The 25,304-nt window shown below is 34.4% G+C and overlaps 2 long non-coding RNA genes across 2 annotated transcripts; one reads left to right on the top strand and one right to left on the bottom strand.

Moving 5' to 3' along the window:
- Positions 1 to 2,557: 2,557 nt before the first annotated feature.
- On the top strand, positions 2,558 to 6,536 carry LOC143067852 (uncharacterized). Its single transcript, XR_012976053.1, has 3 exons — positions 2,558 to 3,053; positions 3,734 to 3,797; positions 5,168 to 6,536. It is a non-coding gene; the product is annotated as an uncharacterized LOC143067852 (long non-coding RNA).
- An 11,682-nt stretch (positions 6,537 to 18,218) lies between these two features.
- Positions 18,219 to 22,012, bottom strand: LOC143067851 (uncharacterized). Its single transcript, XR_012976052.1, has 3 exons — positions 21,865 to 22,012; positions 21,119 to 21,182; positions 18,219 to 19,586 (listed from the first exon to the last, which is right to left on the bottom strand). It is a non-coding gene; the product is annotated as an uncharacterized LOC143067851 (long non-coding RNA).
- Between the last annotated feature and the right edge of the window lie 3,292 nt (positions 22,013 to 25,304).

Here is a 25,304-nt window from a genome sequence, read left to right as displayed (position 1 = left end):
GTTGAAAATAACACTAAAAATCAGCGTTTTCCATCTAGCATTATTTGCACGTGCAGTATAGGTGTATTTTAAAGGCACAACCGTGAAGCCGCCGTATAATACTTCAATCGACCGTCACCCGATTTACTTTTTGGTTTATTCCTGATAAGATAAGTATTTGGCTGAATATCTGCTTTTATCCAGATTTCAAGTCCGAATATTTGTCACAGATTTACCGACATTGTTGTCCCACATTCAGCGATTTAGCGAAGGTCATTTGTAGTCATTTTCAAGCATATTTCTTGTTCATTTTATAATTTCCGAAGCCTTGTGATTAATTTATGTTGTTTGGTATTGTTGTTTATTCGTTTTTGTTGAATTTAACTGGGAAAGTGAATTTCATTGTAGGGTTCGTTTGTTTTTCAGGTGTGTTTGATTTGTTTTTATTCAATCAAATGGACAATTTAACAATCTCGTTAAAACTGGTCCCGCCAGATGCCAAAAAAGGAAAGTGGAAGTTTGTGTTGACAAATGCATTATCTACGATTCTGTTATTGATTGAATATCAATAACAACAACAGAATCTGAAAGAAAAGGTCTGATAAATGCTGCAGCAAAGAGACGTGATGATTTGTTCAGTTATTTTAATGAATTCTGCAATAAAACTGCAAGTGAATTACCCGTTTTTAGGTACCATAGGTCATGTTATAAAAGCTATACAAGTAATCAGAATTTAAAATCAGTATCATGTTCTTCAGCTGAAAAGGAATCACCAGATTTTAATTCCGATTTATCTAATTGTTTGGTGTCTGAAAATAATGATCCCGATACATCAAAGTGTATAATTTGCAAAAAATAATGTCTCATAAAAGGGTGAAAACATTACATACAATTTAGTCCAATATTAAAGATGCTACTTTTAGAGCATGCGACGATAAAATGATTAATCGAATAGAGCAAGATAATTTGCTCAATAATACAGTGTATCACGCAGCATGTCTGACCACATACTTGGCATATATACCAAAATCCACTGATCAATCTGCGTATGATTTGGCATTTAGTAGTAGTTTAAATTATAAACAGAGACCTTATTCGTGACAAAAAGTCTCTTGTTTTGTCATCACTTTTGACAATGTATCAGTCTTTTTTACCTGATAAAATAAGTAAGACATACTGTAATTCCTCTAAACTTAAGGCTAAACTTGAGAGGTATATTGCATTTTTTGCTCAACAAGGACAAGGTAAATCTAGCATTGTATTTGCTAGCGATATTTCCATTGGAGACGCTGTTAAGACAGCGAATCACATCTTAGCAAAATTATCAATGCTTGAGATAAAAGCCGACTTAAGTAAATGTAGCTCCACCAAAACCAACGAACAAATCGGTATGCATGTACTTAATGAAGCATCCTCAATATTATGACAAAAAATGGAAAATGTTTTATATATCTGGAGGTTATTATCCTGCAAATAACCAAGTATCGTTGAAAATATCAGAAGCAATGTAGCCAACCTGTTTGATAAGTTTTGTTACTTGGCTTCTTGACAAAGTCTTTTTAAACATTTTCTTCAGTATCAATGAATATTTCGCATGACATTCGGAGAAAATGTGCTGCTCTCGCAGAGTGCCTGGTGTTAAATTGTAATTACATAATTACTCCATTTAGTAGTATTATGCCGGTCGTTCATGCTTTTGGTGGGTGTGACTCCACTTCAATTTTTTTCGGAATCGGTTAAGAGTCGGTATTCAACCTCTTTAGAACAAAACCAAGCCGTTTCGGTAATATTGTAGTCTTAACGCACGATGATGTTGATGGTGCTGTAGTTGCTGCTAGAGTGCTTGATGTTGCTTTATATATACGACTCGAAATACAAATTTAAGAAATATCTCAACGATTTAAATTTGCTGAGACATCAGTTTGCTATCAATAAAGATAAAAGTCTGATAATGCTTCCGCCATGTGAATCCGTATTTAAGCAACACGTACTACGTACAATGTGGTAATGCAAAGTTTGGTTGTCGGCAAATCTAGCCGACCCAAAATAACGGCTCCCCATGTGCCTTTGTTGGAAAACTGCGCAAAATGACAAGTTAGAGCCAGTTTTCTCTGAGGGACAAATGACATCAGACTTTCTACAAGATCTAATTTGTTCGTGTAAGGGGGAAAAGCATGCCAGGCAGCATGTGTTTGCAATAACCAGGGTCTTCTTTGCACTGATTTATTTTTGAAAAATAGCAATGGTATTGTTTCTCTAGATGAAAGAAGGATAGTTTTAAGTGATGACCTTTGACCTTGATTTTCGGTATAATTGTACCAGATTTTATATTTACGACACATATTTTCAAAAAGTACAGGATTTCAGCTTTCCAATGTGCTATGAAAATCCCATGAGGTATTTTGGTAATTTAAATTTCTAAAATTGTCCTCTCCGACGTTCCACTATTTACCCGTGTAAAGAGAGAGACACATCTCTTGCACGAAAAAGAAGCCTTTGTAGATTTCGAAAAAGAGTAGGCTAATGCCGCTACAAGGCAGCACTTGCACCCGCGAAGTGGAAAATATGGAAGCGCATATGGTACACCCCTTGTAAAGTTATTTTGTTGCTAATAAGTCGGAATTATTAGTCAAGTTGTGTGTTATAAGCTGGAATCTTATCATCAAGTTGAAGTCAAGTTGTCGGAATGATGTAGAAAAATTGTTTTACAATGTCGACTTGCTGATATAAATATAATGGCATAGTAATAAGAAGCCGGCATGTTGAATTCAACTTGTTAATTGATTAAGTCGACAACTTGTTTATTTGATATTAAATCATCATGTTGAAGTCAACTTGTCGGAATGATGTAGATAAAGTTTTTATTACAATGTCGACTTGCTAATATAAATGTAAATGACATAAAATAAGAAGTCGACTTGTTGATTAATTAAGTCAACTTGCTTATTTGATGTTAACTTTATTCGTTCTCACGGTCAGATTCCCACGGTCCGTATTTTACTTCCTGTCCTGACACATTAATGATGGAGATCGACAGCAACAGCAGCAGCGGGAGCAGTGGAAACGAGTCATAAGTAAGTTTATATTTGTTTTCTTTGGAGACTTAGCGTTATATTTTAATATGAAGCAATACTGAACACAAAATGAAAAAGATCATAGGGAGAAAAAACGTTATTGTTTGAATGAAAGGGCATTGAAAAGTTACAGTTTAACGTGACCTGTGATAAGATCTAGAGTAAGACGTCTGCTACTATTAAAGATATATTCTACTTAAAGGGTTTCACCCCTCTCCCCACCATCCCATCACAAGTACACTACCCGTTCTGTACGACTGTCAATGAAAAATGGAAAAAAACTGAATGGTCCCTCCCTTTCGCCTTTCAGAGTCCTTTGTAGATCAATCTCCATGACTCATTTAATTCATAACAGCTAAGCAAAAAAAATTTAGTAATCTAAACAAATAATTTGATTCACAACTAGCAGGGTGGATCTTGTCATTTATAAGGGTTGGGTATGGGGATCCTAGCCCACGATAAAGGGGAGTTCCAACTATATGTCCCCATTCAATTGCATTGATCTTCCAAATAAATGTAAAAAAGGGTTCCAACCCCGGACCCCCTGGATTCGCCACTAATGCCAGGTAGAAAAGCATGATGCGAAACGAAATATGTGTTCACTTTATTTTGATATTGACCGATTAGAAGATTTTGCTATTCATTAAACATTTCAATTGAAGAAATATCGTCTATTTCAGCTGCTTGGTCACCTGCCCGTCTAATAAATGGTCAAAGACTATGGAATCAAGCAATATTTTAAAGGTAATGTTGAAAGTAAAACAAAGAAATATGTTGCTGACATCGAACATCAAATCAACACACTTTGGCTTAAAAACAAACAAAATTTGTCAAAACTTTCTTGTATAGTTTTTATAATGTTTTTCTTCATTTAGACTAATCAGCTCCATCTTCGTGGAAAGTATGAAAAAGGTTTAATACTGTATTCTGATTTATTTTTTTTAAAAACTGCACCTTAAACGGCCAAAAATTACAAAAAATAAAGGATTACCAAAATAGGAAAAATGAGCACACATTTACACGGCTCTAGCGAAAAATATAGTGAACCATGATATAAAGTTTTCTTCATATTTTGTCTAGCATGCGCAGTAAAAGCGAGACATGTAGGTACGGTTTTACAGGCGACGGTGAATATATGGCGTTAACATTGCAACCAAGTTTGCTGTTCATGTCTTTATCTCGTGAAGCATAACGAGTAAGGTTCTTATATTTAGGATGCAGATTTCCTACATATTGTTCTTGCCAGTCAGTCATGTGCCATTTATCTTTGACCTATTTTAAATGCTTGAATGACCCTGAAGAACTCTAATAGTCAATTTTGCAACCGAGTTTACTGCTTAAGTCCATATCTCAAGAAATAGAAGTCTAAGGTTGATAATATTTGGAATTAACGTCTCCAACTACAAGGGGATGATAGTCTGAAGTGTAATTTTAGCTTTGACTTAGGTTGATGATATTAGACAAGGAGGTTCCCCACTACCAGGGGATGTCATTTTGATACCTGTAATTTGATCTTGGCCTTGTTTTTATGGTTGATTGACTTTGACAATATGCGACCAAATTTTATAAATTAGTCAATGATTGATAAAGAACTAGATATCATGTTTAAGGAGGCATGATGTTACAACAAATTTAGCAAAAATTGAAACATATTTTTTTCATAACAAATTTTATTCGTTAGGTACACTATTCGTTGTTTCTTTAAGATATGGTACAAAAATCAACCAAACAAAATAAATTCGTTTAGGCATCAGATGACTTTTAAAATGTTTATTCGATTGCAATATGCTTGAAGAAGATATGTCCTCTTGTTTGAAAATGAAAACATGTTCAAATGTAAAAATATCATATGCTTATACCTGATACCTATAACGGGTAAATTTATAAATGAAATATGTTATAAATATCGCCATGAAGATTTATTTTGGATTGTCAAAACTTACTGTGTATTTTTCCATTTCGTATTCCATTAAATGTGAAGGCGCAGCGCATTTCCTAGTAGTTTTATAGTAAGCTGATGACGTCACAGTGAACACCCTATTTAGATATCAAGCCAATCGGATTTTTCATTTTATCATTACATCATACGTGTAATTTCTATCTTTATGTTTCAGTTACTCTGTTGTCTCCTTTGTGTTGCTGATCATGACGTTACAGGAATACCTTACCCAGGCGATGATGCTTCTGTGCCTGAACTAGTCCAATACTATCATCAATTATGCTACACGTCCCTTCAAATATGTGGATTTCTCTTGTTTGTTCACGGAACATTCATGAGTTGTTCCATGTTAAAAAGACTTAAGAGAAGATTAAATATCAGACGGCGTAACAACCAGTCGCCATTACCTACAGTTGTAAGGACAATCCTGGCTTTACACCGTAATGGCCTGTCTAATGTTGGATACAGGTATATGTGGAGGACTCTGAACATAGGCTTTGGACTTTGCGTCACACAATCAAGAGCAAGGCTTTGCTTAAGAACAATAGACCAACAGGGTGTACTTAACAGATCGCGTCGAGTTCTTCGAAGGAGAGTGTACTACAATAGAGGACCAAACTATCTGATTCATGTCGATGGTTACGATAAATTAAAACCCTACGGCATAGCTATACATGGGGCAATCGATGGATACTCTCGTAAACTTTTATGGTTGATAGCAAGTCCCTCCAACAATAACCCCAGATATGTCGGTTACTGGTATCTTAATTGGATCAAACAAAGAAAGATGCTTCCAAGGGTTGTTCGATCGGATGCAGGAACAGAAAACGTCATAATGAGGGATTTACAAAGATCGTTGCGACATAATCAAAACGATGAAATGTCGGGACAAAATTCTTTTCTCGTCGGCAGATCTGTTGCAAATCAAAGAATAGAAAGGCTTTGGGGTACACTAAAAACGAGTTTCACCCAGTTTTGGAGAAACCGTTTCCAGGATTTCCAAGACACTGGACTTCTTAATGTATCGTGTCCAGTACATAAAGAATGTGTTCGATTTTGTTTCCTCTCCGTTATCCAACATCAATTGGACATGTTTGCTGAGAACTGGAACTCACATAGAATAAGAAGACAACGTGCTGAAGTTCTAACACCAAGTGGTATTCCAAATATGTTATACTATCAGCCAGAGATCTTTGGTGGAAGAGACTGTTCATTTCCTTTACCATGTAACTTACAAACAATTGACAATCTCATAGAGGAATATACAGAGAACTTTCCAGAGCATGGCTGTAGCAATGAATTTATTAACATTGTTGAGTTGCTTACTGGAAACAGACGAGATCAGTTTCCCATCATCACATCATACGATGACGCAGAGCTATTGTTTCGGACATTGATTGCTGCCTTACCGAATTGAACATTTGCTATACATTTTTTATACAATAATGATTTTGCATAAACATTTTTTTAGAAATTAATTATATATATAATATATAGGTTTGATATTTGGTTTTACCATACAAGAATTAAATCAAACAAAATTACTAGGAGTTACTATATACTGTTTCTTGGTCTAGATTTTTTGTTGTTGATTATGGTAAATATAAAAGAAAATACTCTCTACGCCTAGTGCAGCATGATACGATCACATTTATCAAGGGAACAAACAGTAGGGCAAGTGTTGATACAAAGCTCATGCCTGATTTGTAACGCCTGGTCTCGGCACAAAAAAGTTTGCCAATGGGATATGATATTCCTATGTTGATCGCATTCGTTTGAATGGTTTTGTTTCTACTTTCTTGTACTCAAGGATCTAGTTTAATGACAAACTTTTTGCGCCAATACTTTAGGATATGAAACAAAAGACTATTAAGAGGCTGTATCGCTCACATCAACCGTGGCTACATAAGCCAGCCCAATTTAGACCCCGATATAATAGGTATGTTCCCCGTTATTGCCCATCAAGGATGGATATAGCACTGCTTGAAAAGTGTTCATACAAAAACAAATGTTATCAAGTTTGGTCTCAGTAGTTTTGTTTAAGATCTTTGAACCCCCTGGCCCTCAGCTCAGGGTCCAATGTTAAACTATGTTGTTAGTAATTCCTGCAATCTTGGGTTATAGTCTTGAACCTACCAGACATAGTTTGCCTGTGCATTTTAAAAGATCATTGTGACCAAGTTTCATTGTAATTTGCACTGTACTTTTAGAAAATATCTTTCAATAAATTTCGCCATATGGTATAATCTCAACTACGTTCGTCACTGGCAATCAAGTTGGATTGTACCCTGTCCTGCCGAACACAATTTTGCTAGAAGGCCATCCAATGATAAGTTTTGCTTCAATTTGCTTAGTAGTTTCTAAGTAGAAGATCTTTCTATGCATTTCCAAATAAGATGCACTTACACTACGTTTTCCGCGGGCGGCCATCTACGATTGGAGACATACCTGACAGATATATTTATTGTAAGGATTTACTAGTAGTTTGTTTGCAATTAGTTCTATAAATTCTGTGTAAAAATGTGCTCCGTAGAGCGTAGCAAGTAACGACCGTATAAAGGGTACATTCGGGTAAGTGTTGACCCAAAGTAAATGTAGACATCTTAAATTGCTAGACTCCATCCAATTCAATCGCCCCGAAAGGGCCAATCACATCTCTAGACCCGATTTGGGCCTCTTGTTTGTTGGAAACGATAAACAAAAAACTTAAAAAATTAAGTAAAACACAATGTATGAAATCTACAAAATAAAAATATAAATCTATAAAGTATACACATGTCGAACAATATTTTTCGTTTCATCAAGTTGAAGCATTTTCAGTCTAGATCCTTTTTGGTACTCTTCTTTTTCAAAACCGCCAACAAATTACATAATCCATTAAAATACCTTCATATGATTTCTGTTCCAAACATCTTCATCAAAATCGGACAAAAAAAAATTGATTTCCAATTTGTTCTTGGTTCACCCCTTTTGGCCTTGTGTTTCTCAAAAACGGTAAATTCAACATCAAATATTTAAAACTATCTCCTACAGGGTCCAATGTGAAATCGTTGTTCCCCTCGGAGGCCTTGGATCAAACCAAAACCGGCCGGAAACAATTTGCAAAGGGAACTAGGTTTTGTTCCAATTGGTTGTTTTGAGCAACTGTTTAACTATGTTCCCGCTATGCCAGATCGTTTAAAAAGAATCAATACAAGAACCAATGTAAACAAGTTTGGTTCCAATTGACCTATAATTGTTAATGTTTGTGTCATTTTGGTCTTTTGTGGATAGTTGTCTCATTGGCAATCATACCACATCTTCTTTTTTATAAGTAAGTTCAGAGAAGATATTTGAATGCATTTCATACAAGTGTGGCAGTTAGTAGATAGATATAGGAAGATGTGGTGTGAGTGCCAATGAGACAACTCTCCATCCAAATAACAATTTAAAAATTAAACCATTATAGGTTAAAGTACGGCCTTCAACACGGAGCCTTGGCTCACACCGAACAACAAGCTATAAAGGGCCCCAAAATTACTAGTGTAAAACCATTCAAACGGGAAAACCAACGGTCTAATCTATATAAACAAAACGAGAAACACGTATATATTACATAAACAAACGACAACTACTGTACATCAGATTCCTGACTTAGGACAGGTGCAAACATTTGCAGCGAGTTTCTGATTTAGGTCTGGCATATCTGGAAAGTAGGATGAAAACAATTTTAAAACTAGATCATCATTGCTGAGTGTTATCCATGCCCGCCGTCATTTTACACCAAATTTATGAAATTTTGGAAGTCTTTTCGAATATTCTCTAGAAAATCTTCAATGGGTTTTTAATTTTTTATTGTAAATATACACACTGCAGTTTAATATTCATAGATCAGTAAAAAAAATATATTGTACTCTTGCATCCAATCACGGCGTTTCTAAGTTGACTTCCTTCATCTGCCTTGGGTACACAAAAGGCCAACCTAATGTTGGGGAAATGTAATATATTGTAGTACCGGTTTCCCTTTAAATGATGTTTTAATTTTTTTTTTTTTTTTTTATTTTTTTTTTACAAAACTTTGGAATTTGCCCAACAAATTTTGCATGCAGTATCACAATAATAATGATTTGTCCTCTGAAACGTCAAATATTACTTTTGAATCATATATTTTCTTGTTTTCCAAAAACAAATGCGTTAAATTTCCATCTTAGAAACTGCCAACTTTAAGTTTGAGAGTTTTACTCGAGGATGGTATTAAATTTATGTCTTCATCAGTCCAATGATCCTTGATTATATGTGCATCGAAAATTTTAATAAAAAGAGTCAATAAATAACAAAATGATTTTGGTTTTGGGATTTAAAGGCGACTACTAACACCGTAAATTGATGTGTATACCCAATTAAAAGTGCTAAAATACAAAAATGTGACCACAAAACTTTTTATGAACAGAAAGAAATTTAAATCTATATACTAGTCTATCATTTAAAACAATTTGCAGCAGTGTTTTATTCCGGAACTGTTATATTATAAAAAAGAAGATGTGGTATGATTGCCAATGAGGCAACTATAAATATCCACAAAAATGACCCAAACATTAACAACTATAGGTCATCGTACGGCCTTCAACAATGAGCAAAGCCCATACCGCATAGTCAGCTATAAAAGGCCACGATAAGACCGGTAAAACAATTCAAACGAGAAAACTAACGGCCTTATTTATGTAAAAAAAAAATGAACATTAAACTGTTAACTAAGCGTCTCTTTTGAGATCAGTTGCAGTACTGTAATGCCAATTATATAAAGAGGCACAGCCTGGACACTGTGTTATGTCTGGACGACCTGATCACTATAAGGCATCAGCCATATTTTGTAGCTGGGTCCTAATAAACCAATACATAACTGAACATACAAAATGTGTTTACAAAGAAAGATACAAGAATAACAGATACTAATAACATCTGTTTCATTGTTAATTTTGACTCAATCAGTGCCCAGATGAAGTATAAAGGCAAGTATATTCAACTTTTTAAAATGAATACTTGAATGTTTTGATAACCCAAGTCAAAGTGGACAGCAGTTTATTAGCATTCACAGTTCTAACTAATGACAGCAGTTCATTAGCATTCACAGTTGACAAATTCAAGGCAATGGCTAGTTTGCATAATAGGCATTTCATAGCAGTTTATTTAGCCTTCACAATTATTAGCAGGTTTTTGTGACGAAAATTTTAAATGAGATACATGTACCCCAAAAAACTGATGTCAGCACTGAATATTCATGAGAACTGGTATACTAACAGCTATCAATAATGCATATTCATACAAAGTGCTAAGTTGATTTTCTAAGCTGTACATCAGAGAAACAGATTTCACCACTAATAACTCGTGTATTACAATATTTCTCCATTCTCCACAGTAAAATTTAAAAAAACTAAGAAAGCCTAGCACTTAAAATATTGAAAATTGACTGTCTCCAGTGGAGAAATATTGCAACACACTTGTTGCAGTGGTGAAACTATATTAATTCTCTTTCTCTTTTGGATTTAAACAAAAAAAAAAATAATACACGTAATAATAATGTTATGTAATATGTAAAACATTGTATTATGTTTCCAAAATTATGTTTCCAATTTTGGAAACAAACTTCAGTAACATACATCAACTTCATTAAAAGAGGGACGAAAGATACCAGAGGGACAGTCAAACTCATAAAATGGATTGTTTGGTCAATATTAACCATAACCAATCGGCTATTTGCAGCCTATGTTTACCTAATACTCCCTCCCCGTTTTTCAAGTCTTGAATAATGAATATGATGTATTTTTGTTTTTTAACAAAATCATATTAAAATAGTCGTATCTTCATTTTCAAATAACATCTTGCACTGCAAGTATATGATATTAGTTTATTACATTCCTGCCAACATCAACTATTCTATTTGAATAAACCAGTATCCCCCCCTTTTTGGGCTGTCTGTGTGATTTCTGTTTTCCCCTACAAATTTATGTCAGAATATACACATGCATTAACTGTAACTTCAACTTACTGTACTGTGGGTTTGTGAATGCATTCCATTTAGCCTAAATTATAATTTATAATTGACAAAAATAGTTTTTCACTAGCAAGAATTTACACACAGTTTGGAGCCAAAAATGCACATTTGATCATTCAAATGAAGGTTTACTTTCAAGCTGAAAACACAAGTCAGGTCCAAGCATTTTTATAACAAAGATTAAAATCCAATCAGCTATCTAACTGCTATGGAACTGCTGTCATAACTGTTGTCCAATTGACAACACTTTAAAAGGTACCATGACTGCTAAGAAATGGTCAAATTAGACAGTTTTTTCAAACTGGTATTATATGGAATGCTAAGAACAGCTAAAATAATGCCAAAAATATGAAGAACTGGTAAATAACAGCTATTAGCTAACGATAGCAGTTCAGTTTGACTTGGTAAATTCATAGTTTGGGTGGAATTAATAAAGTGATGACTTCACCGAATATTAATCACATTTTTCTCAGCAACTACCCATCTTTGAATCCTGATGGACAATTCATTATGTATTAATGCCATACCCTGGGTGCAATCAGAGAGCAATTAAACATTCACTTCCTCTTTATCGTGGACTTCATTTTATATGGCCTCAAACAGTTTTTGTGGTTGCATATTGGTATGGCATGAATTGTGAGATCTGTTCCTTCCTATGCCAATTAGAACCAAACTCTATCACAAGTATTCACGGATGGCGTCCTTTAAAAATTGTGTCTGGTAGGTTCAATCTATAAGATAACTGCCAGCATGGAACATAGTTAAACATTGGACCATAAGGAAAGTCTTTGAAACTACTTGCCAAATTGTAACCAAACATGGTCAAAATGGGTATCCAGAAGGTTCGGGTCCGATCCAAGATGGTTAACAACATGCCACAGATCTTAATTGAACATTTGAACTTAAAAGGGAAAGACAATCTAAGATAGCTGAAAGTATTTGGCCAATAAGGATCAAAATTGATCATGGTGGTCCTTGGAATGTAACCTTTTTATGCAGTTAAGCTGCTTTATGCAAGCACCCTGGATTTGTGTTCTACCCAATAAATGCTGAAATACTTGCCATTGTTCTTATCTAGCTGGTAACTTTGCTATTTATAACTTAAAGGATAGTTTTTTCATACTTTTCGTTCTGGATTACAAAAGATATGACCAGAAAAACCTTAAATGATCGATTTTCCCTAAAGTTTTGAAGTTGCACATAGGAAGTAGAGCACATTAGGATTCCTTATGTTGTTTATAATCCCCCGAGTCGAAACAGTCGAGATCCCCACCTTTAAATTAAACCATATATATTCATGATTGAGAACTAATCAAATGAAATATAGGGAGAGTCCTTAGGGTCACCCTACAAACTCCTGTTTGATAACTTAGAAACAGAAATTTATATCCAAAATTTTCCACTTTATTTCATCTGGATTATAAGTCTGCTAGTCACTGATGTTTCAAATAATACTTCCTCAACCATATATATCCATGTATTGGACAACATAACAAATCAAATGAAATATACTAGGATCATCCCACCCCTCCTGTTTGAAAACTTGATAACGATTGAGATCCCCACCCCAAACCATATATATGCATGTATGGGACAAGATACAAAAACATTAAATGAAATATTAGGGCAGTCCCTAGGGTCACCCCATCCCCTCTTGTGTGTGTTTTGAGAACTTGTAAAAGATTGAAAAACCAACTCCTAAACTAAATCATATTCATTCCTGTTTGTCATTTCAAAAAGATTGAATGACATACAATGTCAATCTCATAGGCGTCACATATGCATGTCTTTCTATGTTGTGATGTTATGCTATTGTTTCTGTAAAAGGGAGAAGGTTTGGATCCATTAAAACGTTTAATCCCGCTGCAAATGTTTGCACCTGTCCTAAGTCAGGAATCTGATGTACAGTAGTTGCCGTTTGTTTATGTAATTTATACGTGTTTCTCGTTTCTCGTTTTTTTTATAGGTTAGACCGTTGGTTTTCCCGTTTGAATGGTTTAACACTAGTAATTTTGGGGCCCTTTATAGCTTGTTGTTTGGTGTGAGCCAAGGATCCGTGTTGAAGGCCGTACATTGACCTATACTGATTTACTTTTTTGAAATTGTTATTTGGATGGAGCGTTGTCTCATTAGCAGTCACACCATATCGTCCTATATCTATGTCACTTTGATAGACCTAACCAACGTGTACTAGATCTTGCCCAATTTTCGGTGACCATAGGAATGAATAATTATTGAAGTTTTGTTTGAAAGACTTCATAACAGCATTATGTAACAATATTTTTTTTTGATAATTGTAAAATTTTATTGATGGAAAATAATTAGTAGGTTTAAAGAATTTCCCTTAATTATAATTTGAATTATTACTGGTCCTATAAAAATTTGCATTTTCATATGGCTCATTATAAAGAAAACATATCTTTCAAGCCCAAGAATGTTTGACCAACTGTTTTTATAATTACCTGCCATTTTATTCCAAACTCAGACATCATAAACTTGGGGTGAAGGTGGGGGACATTAACATTTACTATGGACAGGTTAGTCAGACCTCACCTTTGATCCTTGTAGTAGTAAACATTTGTCTGATTTGTGTCTCATAACTTTTGTACTGTTGAACACAAACTCAGTTTTCTTTCCAGGGAAGCAAGTCCATTCATACTTTTACAAGCTCTTACTAAAGGCAACTTGAACTACTAACAGTCAACTTATACCAACGTTAACTATCAACTAGAAGAACTACAATCATTGCAAACTTGTACCACTGCAGACTCATTACCTTAAAAAAAATATACTTGATATATGCGATGCTTTTAAAACTTTGACAAAATATGAATTATTTGCCTTAATGATTAATTCATTAAATGAACATAAATGTACAATATATGACTGTCTAATGTTTGTTCATTTTAAAAAAATCTTTAAAAAAATTGAAGCAACATTGCCACAGTTTTTATAATTATGTTTGGCTTGGTTTTTGGTTAACTGCCTACAGCGCTTACGGTGCTTTGATTAAATTATGTCAGCAGTTTATGGTACCATCCAAGATTACCGCAAGAGGGAAACATTAAAACATTCGACCCTATAGGAAACATTCAAAGATATTTTCCAAGATGACCAACAGCTGTTAACAGAGTTTAACATTTAAACCTATGGTAAAACTTTCACAATTGTTTCCCTCTGGAACTAAATGGTCAATTAGAACCATACTTGGTCTCAACGACTCTTAAATGGTACCCTTTGAAAATTGTGTTGGACAGGTCAAGGTCCGTTCCAGTACATATCATACATCATGGAACTTAGTTTAACAATGGACCTTTAATAAGGAAAAATACTTCAAAGATCTTTTCTGAAACTTAGTCACAATGGTCCTTGGATCACTTGCTTTAAAATGTTAGTCCAGTAAGTTCTTTTCTAAACAAAAATTGTTGACAACATACATGTAACATATCAAAACATAACAGGACCTTAACATTGAAGAATCTTTTCCTCTGAAATTACTTGGCCAATGGGGTTATTGAGTGCAAACAATACATTTTCTTTTAAGATAGGGTTGTTGTATATCAAATGAAAGGTCATGATATGAACATATGAAATATCAAATTCCCGACCTCCAAAAATAAGTTGAATAGGGTTATTAAGTGCAAAAATCAAACTTTCTAGAACATGGAGTTGTCGCATATAAAATGAAAGCTCATATACTCTATGTTACATATATCATACTTCCGATCTAAAAAAAATTAGGCGGATGAGACCATTAAGTGTTATAAGCGAAAAGTTTTAGAAGGTATGCTTGTCGTATATCAAACGAAAGGTCGTACAAAGTACATTACGAAAACATCACTTTAACAGGAAAGACCTTTCAATTGTTTTACAAACAATTGAGATACTAGTTCTAGTTTGTAAACTGATGTAATAGAAATGACTGATGCCAAATGTGATGCGCTAAAATATATCTAAGTGAATGAAAACCAAAAACTGAAAACAACATATAATTTAATTAACAAAGTACAACTTTTATTATCACATGCCAAAGGTAATCAGAAATGGAGCATTCAATATCTTCAAACTCGTACTTAGAAAGCATGTAGCAAATGCACTAATGTACTATGGAGGCATGTAGCAAATGCACTAACCTAAATTCTGTTTTGAGAGCTTGGCTTTCCTTGGTTGGACTGAATATCAATCCTTAGAGAATGAATTCAAGATAATAATCTAAAACAAGAGGCTGGCTGTCACAACGACAGCAAACCGGATTTATTATCATTTATTTTTGTCCTGCCAATATCACAAGAACCATAACTGATGGACGGTGAAAGTGAAAATTGTCAGTATCAAATTTGACCTCCACTTTGTCATCAGTATCAACATATTAAAATTTGAAAAGCTTAGATGCAACCACTTGAATGGAAATGCCATTTCACATTCTTTCAAGAACCATAACTCCTAAACGGTAAAAGTCAAAATCGTCATTATTGAACTTGACCTTCATTTTGTCATCAATAATAACATATTAAAATTTGGGAAGATTTGGTAGAACAGTTCATGTGTAAATGCATGGACACGACTGGAAACTTCAATATTCTATCTTTCAAGAACCATAACTCCTGAACAGTAAAAGTCAAAATCGCCATTATTGAACTTGACCTTCATTTAGTTGTCAGTAACAACATATTAAAATTTTAAAAGCTTTGGTTGAACTGTTCATGAGTTAATGCACGGACACGACTGGAAACTCCATTTTTCCATCATTTAAGAACCATAACTCCTGAACGGTAAAAGTCAAATTCGCCATTATTGAACTTGACCTTCATTTAGTTATTAGTATTTTAAAAGCTTTGGTTGAACGGTTCATGAGTTAATGCACGGACAACATTTGATTGCCGCCCGCCCGGTTGCCGTACATCCCCAATCAATAACCGACATTTTTGTCCCTAAAATCCGGTTAACGAGTTCTATAAAATATATAAGTTTCTCAAAGGTTTTGCGACGGTGCAAATATTAAACTTTACAATATAAATAGATATCCTTTACCAATGAATTCAAATAGCAAAAGCTATGCTATTTAACAAATATATAGCGAATAAGCTTCATCTAAATCATCAAATAAAGAAATATGAAATCTATAATTTTAAACAAGGGAAATAATGATGACATAATAAATTTTGTTTATATAGATTAGACCGTTGGTTTTCCCGTTTGAATGGTTTTACACTAGTAATTTTGGGGCCCTTTATAGTTTGTTGTTCGGTGTGAGCCAAGGCTCCGTGTTGAAGGCCGTACTTTAACCTATAATGGTTTAATTTTTAAATTGTTATTTGGATGGAGAGTTGTCTCATTGGCACTCACACCACATCTTCCTATATCTATCTACTAACTGCCACACTTGTATGAAATGCATTCAAATATCTTCTCTGAACTTACTTATAAAAAAGAAGATGTGGTATGATTGCCAATGAGACAACTATCCACAAAAGACCAAAATGACACAAACATTAACAATTATAGGTCAATTGGAACCAAACTTGTTTACATTGGTTCTTGTATTGATTCTTTTTAAACGATCTGGCATAGCGGGAACATAGTTAAACAGTTGCTCAAAACAACCAATTGGAACAAAACCTAGTTCCCTTTGCAAATTGTTTCCGGCCGGTTTTGGTTTGATCCAAGGCCTCCGAGGGGAACAACGATTTCACATTGGACCCTGTAGGAGATAGTTTTAAATATTTGATGTTGAATTTACCGTTTTTGAGAAACACAAGGCCAAAAGGGGTGAACCAAGAACAAATTGGAAATCAATTTTTTTTTGTCCGATTTTGATGAAGATGTTTGGAACAGAAATCATATGAAGGTATTTTAATGGATTATGTAATTTGTTGGCGGTTTTGAAAAAGAAGAGTACCAAAAAGGATCTAGACTGAAAATGCTTCAACTTGATGAAACGAAAAATGTTGTTCGACATGTGTATACTTTATAGATTTATATTTTTATTTTGTAGATTTCATACATTGTGTTTTACTTAATTTTTTAAGTTTTTTGTTTATCGTTTCCAACAAACAAGAGGCCCAAATCGGGTCTAGAGATGTGATTGGCCCTTTCGGGGCGATTGAATTGGATGGAGTCTAGCAATTTAATATGTCTACATTTACTTTGTGTCAACACTTATCCGAATGTACCCTTTATACGGTCGTTACTTGCTACGCTCTACGGAGCACATTTTTACACAGAATTTATAGAACTAATTGCAAACAAACTACTAGTAAATCCTTACAATAAATATATCTGTCAGGTATGTCTCCAATCGTAGATGGCCGCCCGCGGAAAACGTAGTGTAAGTGCATCTTATTTGGAAATGCATAGAAAGATCTTCTACTTAGAAACTACTAAGCAAATTGAAGCAAAACTTATCATTGGATGGCCTTCTAGCAAAATTGTGTTCGGCAGGACAGGGTACAATCCAACTTGATTGCCAGTGACGAACGTAGTTGAGATTATATATACCATATGGCGAAATTTATTGAAAGATATTTTCTAAAAGTAAAGTGCAAATTACAATGAAACTTGGTCACAATGATCTTTTAAAATGCACAGGCAAACTATGTCTGGTAGGTTCAAGACTATAACCCAAGATTGCAGGAATTACTAACAACATAGTTTAACATTGGACCCTGAGCTGAGGGCCAGGGGGATCAAAGATCTTAAACAAAACTACTGAGACCAAACTTGATAACATTTGTTTTTGTATGAACACTTTTCAAGCAGTGCTATATCCATCCTTGATGGGCAATAACGGGGAACATACCTATTATATCGGGGTCTAAATTGGGGTGGCTTATGTAGCCACGGTTGATGTGAGCGATACAGCCTCTTAATAGTCTTTTGTTTCATATCCTAAAGTATTGGCGCAAAAAGTTTGTCATTAAACTAGATCCTTGAGTACAAGAAAGTAGAAACAAAACCATTCAAACGAATGCGATCAACATAGGAATATCATATCCCATTGGCAAACTTTTTTTGTGCCGAGACCAGGCGTTACAAATCAGGCATGAGCTTTGTGTCAACACTTGCCCTACTGTTTGTTCCCTTGATAAATGTGATCGTATCATGCTGCACTAGGCGTAGAGAGTATTTTCTTTTATATTTACCATAATCAACAACAAAAAATCTAGACCAAGAAACAGTATATAGTAACTCCTAGTAATTTTGTTTGATTTAATTCTTGTATGGTAAAACCAAATATCAAACCTACTTATATTATATATATAATTAATTTCTAAAAAAATGTTTATGCAAAATCATTATTGTATAAAAAATGTATAGCAAATGTTCAATTCGGTAAGGCAGCAATCAATGTCCGAAACAATAGCTCTGCGTCATCGTATGATGTGATGATGGGAAACTGATCTCGTCTGTTTCCAGTAAGCAACTCAACAATGTTAATAAATTCATTGCTACAGCCATGCTCTGGAAAGTTCTCTGTATATTCCTCTATGAGATTGTCAATTGTTTGTAAGTTACATGGTAAAGGAAATGAACAGTCTCTTCCACCAAAGATCTCTGGCTGATAGTATAACATATTTGGAATACCACTTGATGTTAGAACTTCAGCACGTTGTCTTCTTATTCTATTGAGTTCCAGTTCTCAGCAAACATGTCCAATTGATGTTGGATAACGGAGAGGAAACAAAATCGAACATTCTTTATGTACTGGACACGATACATCAAGAAGTCCAGTGTCTTGGAAATCCTGGAAACGGTTTCTCCAAAACTGGGTGAAACTCGTTTTTAGTGTACCCCAAAGCCTTTCTATTCTTTGATTTGCAACAGATCTGCCGACGAGAAAAGAATTTTGTCCCGACATTTCATCGTTTTGATTATGTCGCACCGATCTTTGTAAATCCCTCATTATGACGTTTTCTGTTCCTGCATCCGATCGAACAACCCTTGGAAGCATCTTTCTTTATTTGATCCAATTAAGATACCAGTAACCGACATATCTGGGGTTATTGTTGGAGGGACTTGCTATCAACCATAAAAGTTTACGAGAGTATCCATCGATTGCCCCATGTATAGCTATGCCGTAGGGTTTTAATTTATCGTAACCATCGACATGAATCAGATAGTTTGGTCCTCTATTGTAGTACACTCTCCTTCGAAGAACTCGACGCGATCTGTTAAGTACACCCTGTTGGTCTATTGTTCTTAAGCAAATCCTTGCTCTTGATTGTGTGACGCAAAGTCCAAAGCCTATGTTCAGAGTCCTCCACATATACCTGTATCCAACATTAGACAGGCCATTACGGTGTAAAGCCAGGATTGTCCTTACAACTGTAGGTAATGGCGACTGGTTGTTACGCCGTCTGATATTTAATCTTCTCTTAAGTCTTTTTAACATGGAACAACTCATGAATGTTCCGTGAACAAACAAGAGAAATCCACATATTTGAAGGGACGTGTAGCATAATTGATGATAGTATTGGACTAGTTCAGGCACAGAAGCATCATCGCCTGGGTAAGGTATTCCTGTAACGTCATGATCAGCAACACAAAGGAGACAACAGAGTAACTGAAACATAAAGATAGAAATTACACGTATGATGTAATGATAAAATGAAAAATCCGATTGGCTTGATATCTAAATAGGGTGTTCACTGTGACGTCATCAGCTTACTATAAAACTACTAGGAAATGCGCTGCGCCTTCACATTTAATGGAATACGAAATGGAAAAATACACAGTAAGTTTTGACAATCCAAAATAAATCTTCATGGCGATATTTATAACATATTTCATTTTTAAATTTACCCGTTATAGGTATCAGGTATAAGCATATGATATTTTTACATTTGAAAATGTTTTCATTTTCAAACAAGAGGACATATCTTCTTCAAGCATATTGCAATCGAATAAACATTTTAAAAGTCATCTGATGCCTAAACGAATTTATTTTGTTTGGTTGATTTTTGTACCATATCTTAAAGAAACAACGAATAGTGTACCTAATGAATAAAATTTGTTATGAAAAATTCAATTTTTGCTAAATTTGTTGTAACATCATGCCTCCTTAAACATGATATCTAGTTCTTTATCAATCATTGACTAATTTATAAAATTTGGTCGCATATTGTCAAAGTCAATCAACCATAAAAACAAGGCCAAGATCAAATTACAGGTATCAAAATGACATCCCCTGGTAGTGGGGAACCTCCTTGTCTAATATCATCAACCTAAGTCAAAGCTAAAATTACACTTCAGACTATCATCCCCTTGTAGTTGGAGACGTTAATGCCAAATATTATCAACCTTAGACTTCTATTTCTTGAGATATGGACTTAAGCAGTAAACTCGGTTGCAAAATTGACTATTAGAGTTCTTCAGGGTCATTCAAGCATTTAAAATAGGTCAAAGATAAATGGCACATCAGTGGCGGATCCAGGGGGGGTGTTCCGGGGGTGCGCACCCCCCCCCTTTATTTTTGCCGATCAATGCATTTGTATCGGGACATATGTTTTGCACCCCCCTGCACCCCCCCTTTGCCCTGGGTTAGCACCCCCCCCCTTTCGAAAATTCCTGCATCCGCCCCTGCACATGACTGACTGGCAAGAACAATATGTAGGAAATCTGCATCCTAAATATAAGAACCTTACTCGTTATGCTTCACGAGATAAAGACATGAACAGCAAACTTGGTTGCAATGTTAACGCCATATATTCACCGTCGCCTGTAAAACCGTACCTACATGTCTCGCTTTTACTGCGCATGCTAGACAAAATATGAAGAAAACTTTATATCATGGTTCACTATATTTTTCGCTAGAGCCGTGTAAATGTGTGCTCATTTTTCCTGTTTTGGTAATCCTTTATTTTTTGTAATTTTTGGCCGTTTAAGGTGCAGTTTTTACAAAAAATAAATCAGAATACAGTATTAAACCTTTTTCATACTTTCCACGAAGATGGAGCTGATTAGTCTAAATGAAGAAAAACATTATAAAAACTATACAAGAAAGTTTTGACAAATTTTGTTTGTTTTTAAGCCAAAGTGTGTTGATTTGATGTTCGATGTCAGCAACATATTTCTTTGTTTTACTTTCAACATTACCTTTAAAATATTGCTTGATTCCATAGTCTTTGACCATTTATTAGACGGGCAGGTGACCAAGCAGCTGAAATAGACGATATTTCTTCAATTGAAATGTTTAATGAATAGCAAAATCTTCTAATCGGTCAATATCAAAATAAAGTGAACACATATTTCGTTTCGCATCATGCTTTTCTACCTGGCATTAGTGGCGAATCCAGGGGGTCCGGGGTTGGAACCCTTTTTTACATTTATTTGGAAGATCAATGCAATTGAATGGGGACATATAGTTGGAACTCCCCTTTATCGTGGGCTAGGATCCCCATACCCAACCCTTATAAATGACAAGATCCACCCTGCTAGTTGTGAATCAAATTATTTGTTTAGATTACTAATTTTTTTTTGCTTAGCTGTTATGAATTAAATGAGTCATGGAGATTGATCTACAAAGGACTCTGAAAGGCGAAAGGGAGGGACCATTCAGTTTTTTTTTCCATTTTTCATTGACAGTCGTACAGAACGGGTAGTGTACTTGTGATGGGATGGTGGGGAGAGGGGTGAAACCCTTTAAGTAGAATATATCTTTAATAATAGCAGACGTCTTACTCTAGATCTTATCACAGGTCACGTTAAACTGTAACTTTTCAATGCCCTTTCATTCAAACAATAACGTTTTTTCTCCCTATGATCTTTTTCATTTTGTGTTCAGTATTGCTTCATATTAAAATATAACGCTAAGTCTCCAAAGAAAACAAATATAAACTTACTTATGACTCGTTTCCACTGCTCCCGCTGATGTTGTTGCTGTCGATCTCCATCTTTAATGTGTCAGCACAGGAAGTAAAATACGGACCGTGGGAATCTGACCGTGAGAACGAATAAAGTTAACATCAAATAAGCAAGTTGACTTTATTAATAAACAAGTCGACTTCTTATTTTATGTCATTTACATTTATATTAGCGAGTCGACATTGTAATTAAAACTTTTTCTGTAGCATTCCGACAAGTTGACTTCAACATGATGATTTAATATCAAATAAACAAGTTGTCGACTTAATCAATTAACAAGTTGAATTCAACATGCCGGCTTCTTATTACTATGCCATTATATTTATATCAGCAAGTCGACATTGTAAAACAGTTTTTCTACATCATTCCGACAACTTGACTTCAACTTGATGATAAGATTCCAGCTTATAACACACAACTTGACTAATAATTCCGACTTATTAGCAACAAAATAACTTTACAAGGGGTGTACCATATGCGCTTCCATACTATGTTTCCCAATCCACTATGCATACATATGTTTAAACTATTCTATCCAAGTGGAACCAGACTGGTTATATAACTAAGGAACTTGTTTGTTTTAAGGGATTATAAACATGAAATGATGTATATAGTGTTATTTATGGTACCTATTAAATCGACATTCAACAAACGTTAAGAGGCAAACAAAACATAAAAGCTTCATGGGTTTATTTCAATTTTACAGACAAAATTATATAACAGAGTCAGGTGTCTAAGTTTTATGATTTGTTTGTTCTACAAAAAAGGGTAAAAAAATATAAATCATTTCTCTGACACTTCATATTACAATAATATCCTTTCAGATGAAAACGTAACCGCATGGAAAGCAATACAATGTTCCTTGTGCTACAATAATATCCTTTCAGATGAAAACGTAACCGCATAGAAAGCAATACGATGTTCCTTGTGCTACAATAATATCCTTTCAGATGAAAACGTAACCGCATGGAAAGCAATACGATGTTCCTTGTGCTACAATAATATCCTTTCAGATGAAAACGTAACCGTATGGAAAGCAATAAAATGTTCCCTGTGCTACAATGCAAGTTCTTCAAAATATGTAATTATAAGAGGCCTTCTCCATACAGTTTCCTCACGTGGTGATCACTTTCTTTGACACCTGGCATAACATGTTCTTCAGCGCAGTCATTAAACCCTTATTCACTCTATACCATGTCATTGAGAACATTATTGTTGCTTGTTAGTTGGGGCTATTTTTTTTAAATTCAAGAAATGGCTTCGGCTTTATGAAAAAAATTGTACAAATTAAGATAAAACAAATTTCAAACCTCTTCTTATGTACACCCCCGAGTTGCATGACAATTATCACTGGTTTAATCAAGAAAATGTCGAGTATTTTTATGTGTTTAATGTCCCAATTTTCATTATAACCACTATAATGCCAATTTTCATTATACTGTGCCCGCCATAATGCAGTCTAAGTTCTCAATGTCCCAGACGCTCAATGCCGTGGTGTCAGCATGATAAAACAGACATTTCGATACAAATATATTTACAAATTCTTAAATTGCCTAATAAAGTAGTAAATTCTGTTAAAATAATACTACCTTTTGATTCCTTTTGCTGTTGCTATTTGAAAGTTTTTATGTATACGAATTTTAGCGAGCAGTATAGGTATTGTACGTTTATATTGTAAATAAAAGTTTCGGCTAGCAAAAATAAGTTGCATAGTTCCCTTATGTAAACCATGGAAGTATTATATAATACTTTCATGTGTAAACTAAAAAGTGAACAGAAAAAATTATCAAATAATCATATATTATAATCATTACAGTTGGAATAAAATTTAGATTTCTGTGTTTTTAGATTCATCGGACTGCGTCTGGCACACACTGGCAATGCTGTGTTCCATTATTTATTCGTTTTTACAAGAAATTTTATGTTTTGTTTTGATGCTAGAACATGAAATTTTTTTTTTATTTAGCAAAAATTACTATGATGTTCATGTCAATGGAGCTAACAGCAATTATTCCAGAAATGTCCTACGTGGATATATAAATGTGCTCAGGTGCGCCACACAAATATTTTAGGTTTCAATTTCCATAAAAAAAATTAATAGCCGGTTTCTCATTCATTTAAATTTATTTAATGGACTTGATCTGCTTTTCAATGTGGTTCATTGTAGACCGACTATTACAAGTTTTAAATTTCAAAATATGATCGTCATACACACGCAATAAATATAAATAAGACACAGTCGAATGTTTATGGATAGGCTTTCATGACTTAGCTGTATTTGATTTTTTTTTTTTTTTTTTTTGAATTTTGGGTCCTTAATTTTCTTTAACTTTGTACATTATTTCGTCTTTTAACTTTTTCAAAAGGGCACCACTAATGAGTTTTTCGTAGACAATTGACACGGCTTGCTTACAAAATTTGAGTCTTGGGATCTATGATAAGTTTATGATTAAGAGCTACTTTATATATATATAAGTTATATTTGGTAACATTTTTACAGTTTAGCTAGGTCCCCATTTTGGCCTTAAACAGAGTGTACAAACTACTAGTATATAGAACATTTAGACAAATGCAACAATACGATAGGAACAAAAATATACAGCATCATCATTATTGTCATGTAATAATTTAAAAGCCAATAACACAGTCTACGAGTTAAACGGATAAAAACATGAAAAACTATATAACATTTATTTAATATGCTATAGTATAACAATGAAGTAGATGTATTTAGCGGGTTCAAACATGATTGTGACAACTCAACATGGGAAATAGGCAATACATATGAATTTGTAGTGAAAATTCATTGAACTAAAAGGATATTTATAAACAAGACTATGCAAATAGCACTTCGAAGCGATAGTAACCTTAATCTAGAATGTTTAAAGGAAAAACATTAAAAGAAAATTACGTAAATCTGCTACCCTAGAACTCAGTAATGGCAAGTGTTAAAATTGTTTTCTCGTTTGGATTGTTTTATTTTTGTCATTTCGGTGCCTTTTATAGCGGATATATAGGCTTTGTTCATTGTTGAAGGCCGTACTGTGACCTATAGTTGTAATTTCATGTCATTTGGTCTCTTGTGGAGAATTGTCTCATTGGCAATCATACCGGTTTCTTGTGGAGAGTTGTCTCATTGACAATCATACCAAATCGTCTTTTTATTTATATACAAGTACACACCCGTGATATCGCGGGTCCGTGACTGAATTAAAGTATATAACTATGCCTAAGCCTTATTTTAGTAATTAGTATTGTCATCTGATAAAGTCATGTCGATTATAAGATACAAAGTTTTCTGTGCGTTCAAATCTTTCTGTTTGAACCCGTCGACCTGGAACTTATCAATTATTGGTAATATTAATTATTTGGAAAACAAAAGGTCCTGGCTATCCAGGAATGGAGTATTTTTTAATTA

Source organism: Mytilus galloprovincialis, chromosome 3, assembly GCF_965363235.1.
Source record: "Mytilus galloprovincialis chromosome 3, xbMytGall1.hap1.1, whole genome shotgun sequence".
NCBI classification, from domain to species: domain Eukaryota; kingdom Metazoa; phylum Mollusca; class Bivalvia; order Mytilida; family Mytilidae; genus Mytilus; species Mytilus galloprovincialis.
The sequence above is the reverse complement of the archived record's forward strand: the minus strand, read 5'-3'. Positions and strand labels throughout refer to the sequence as shown.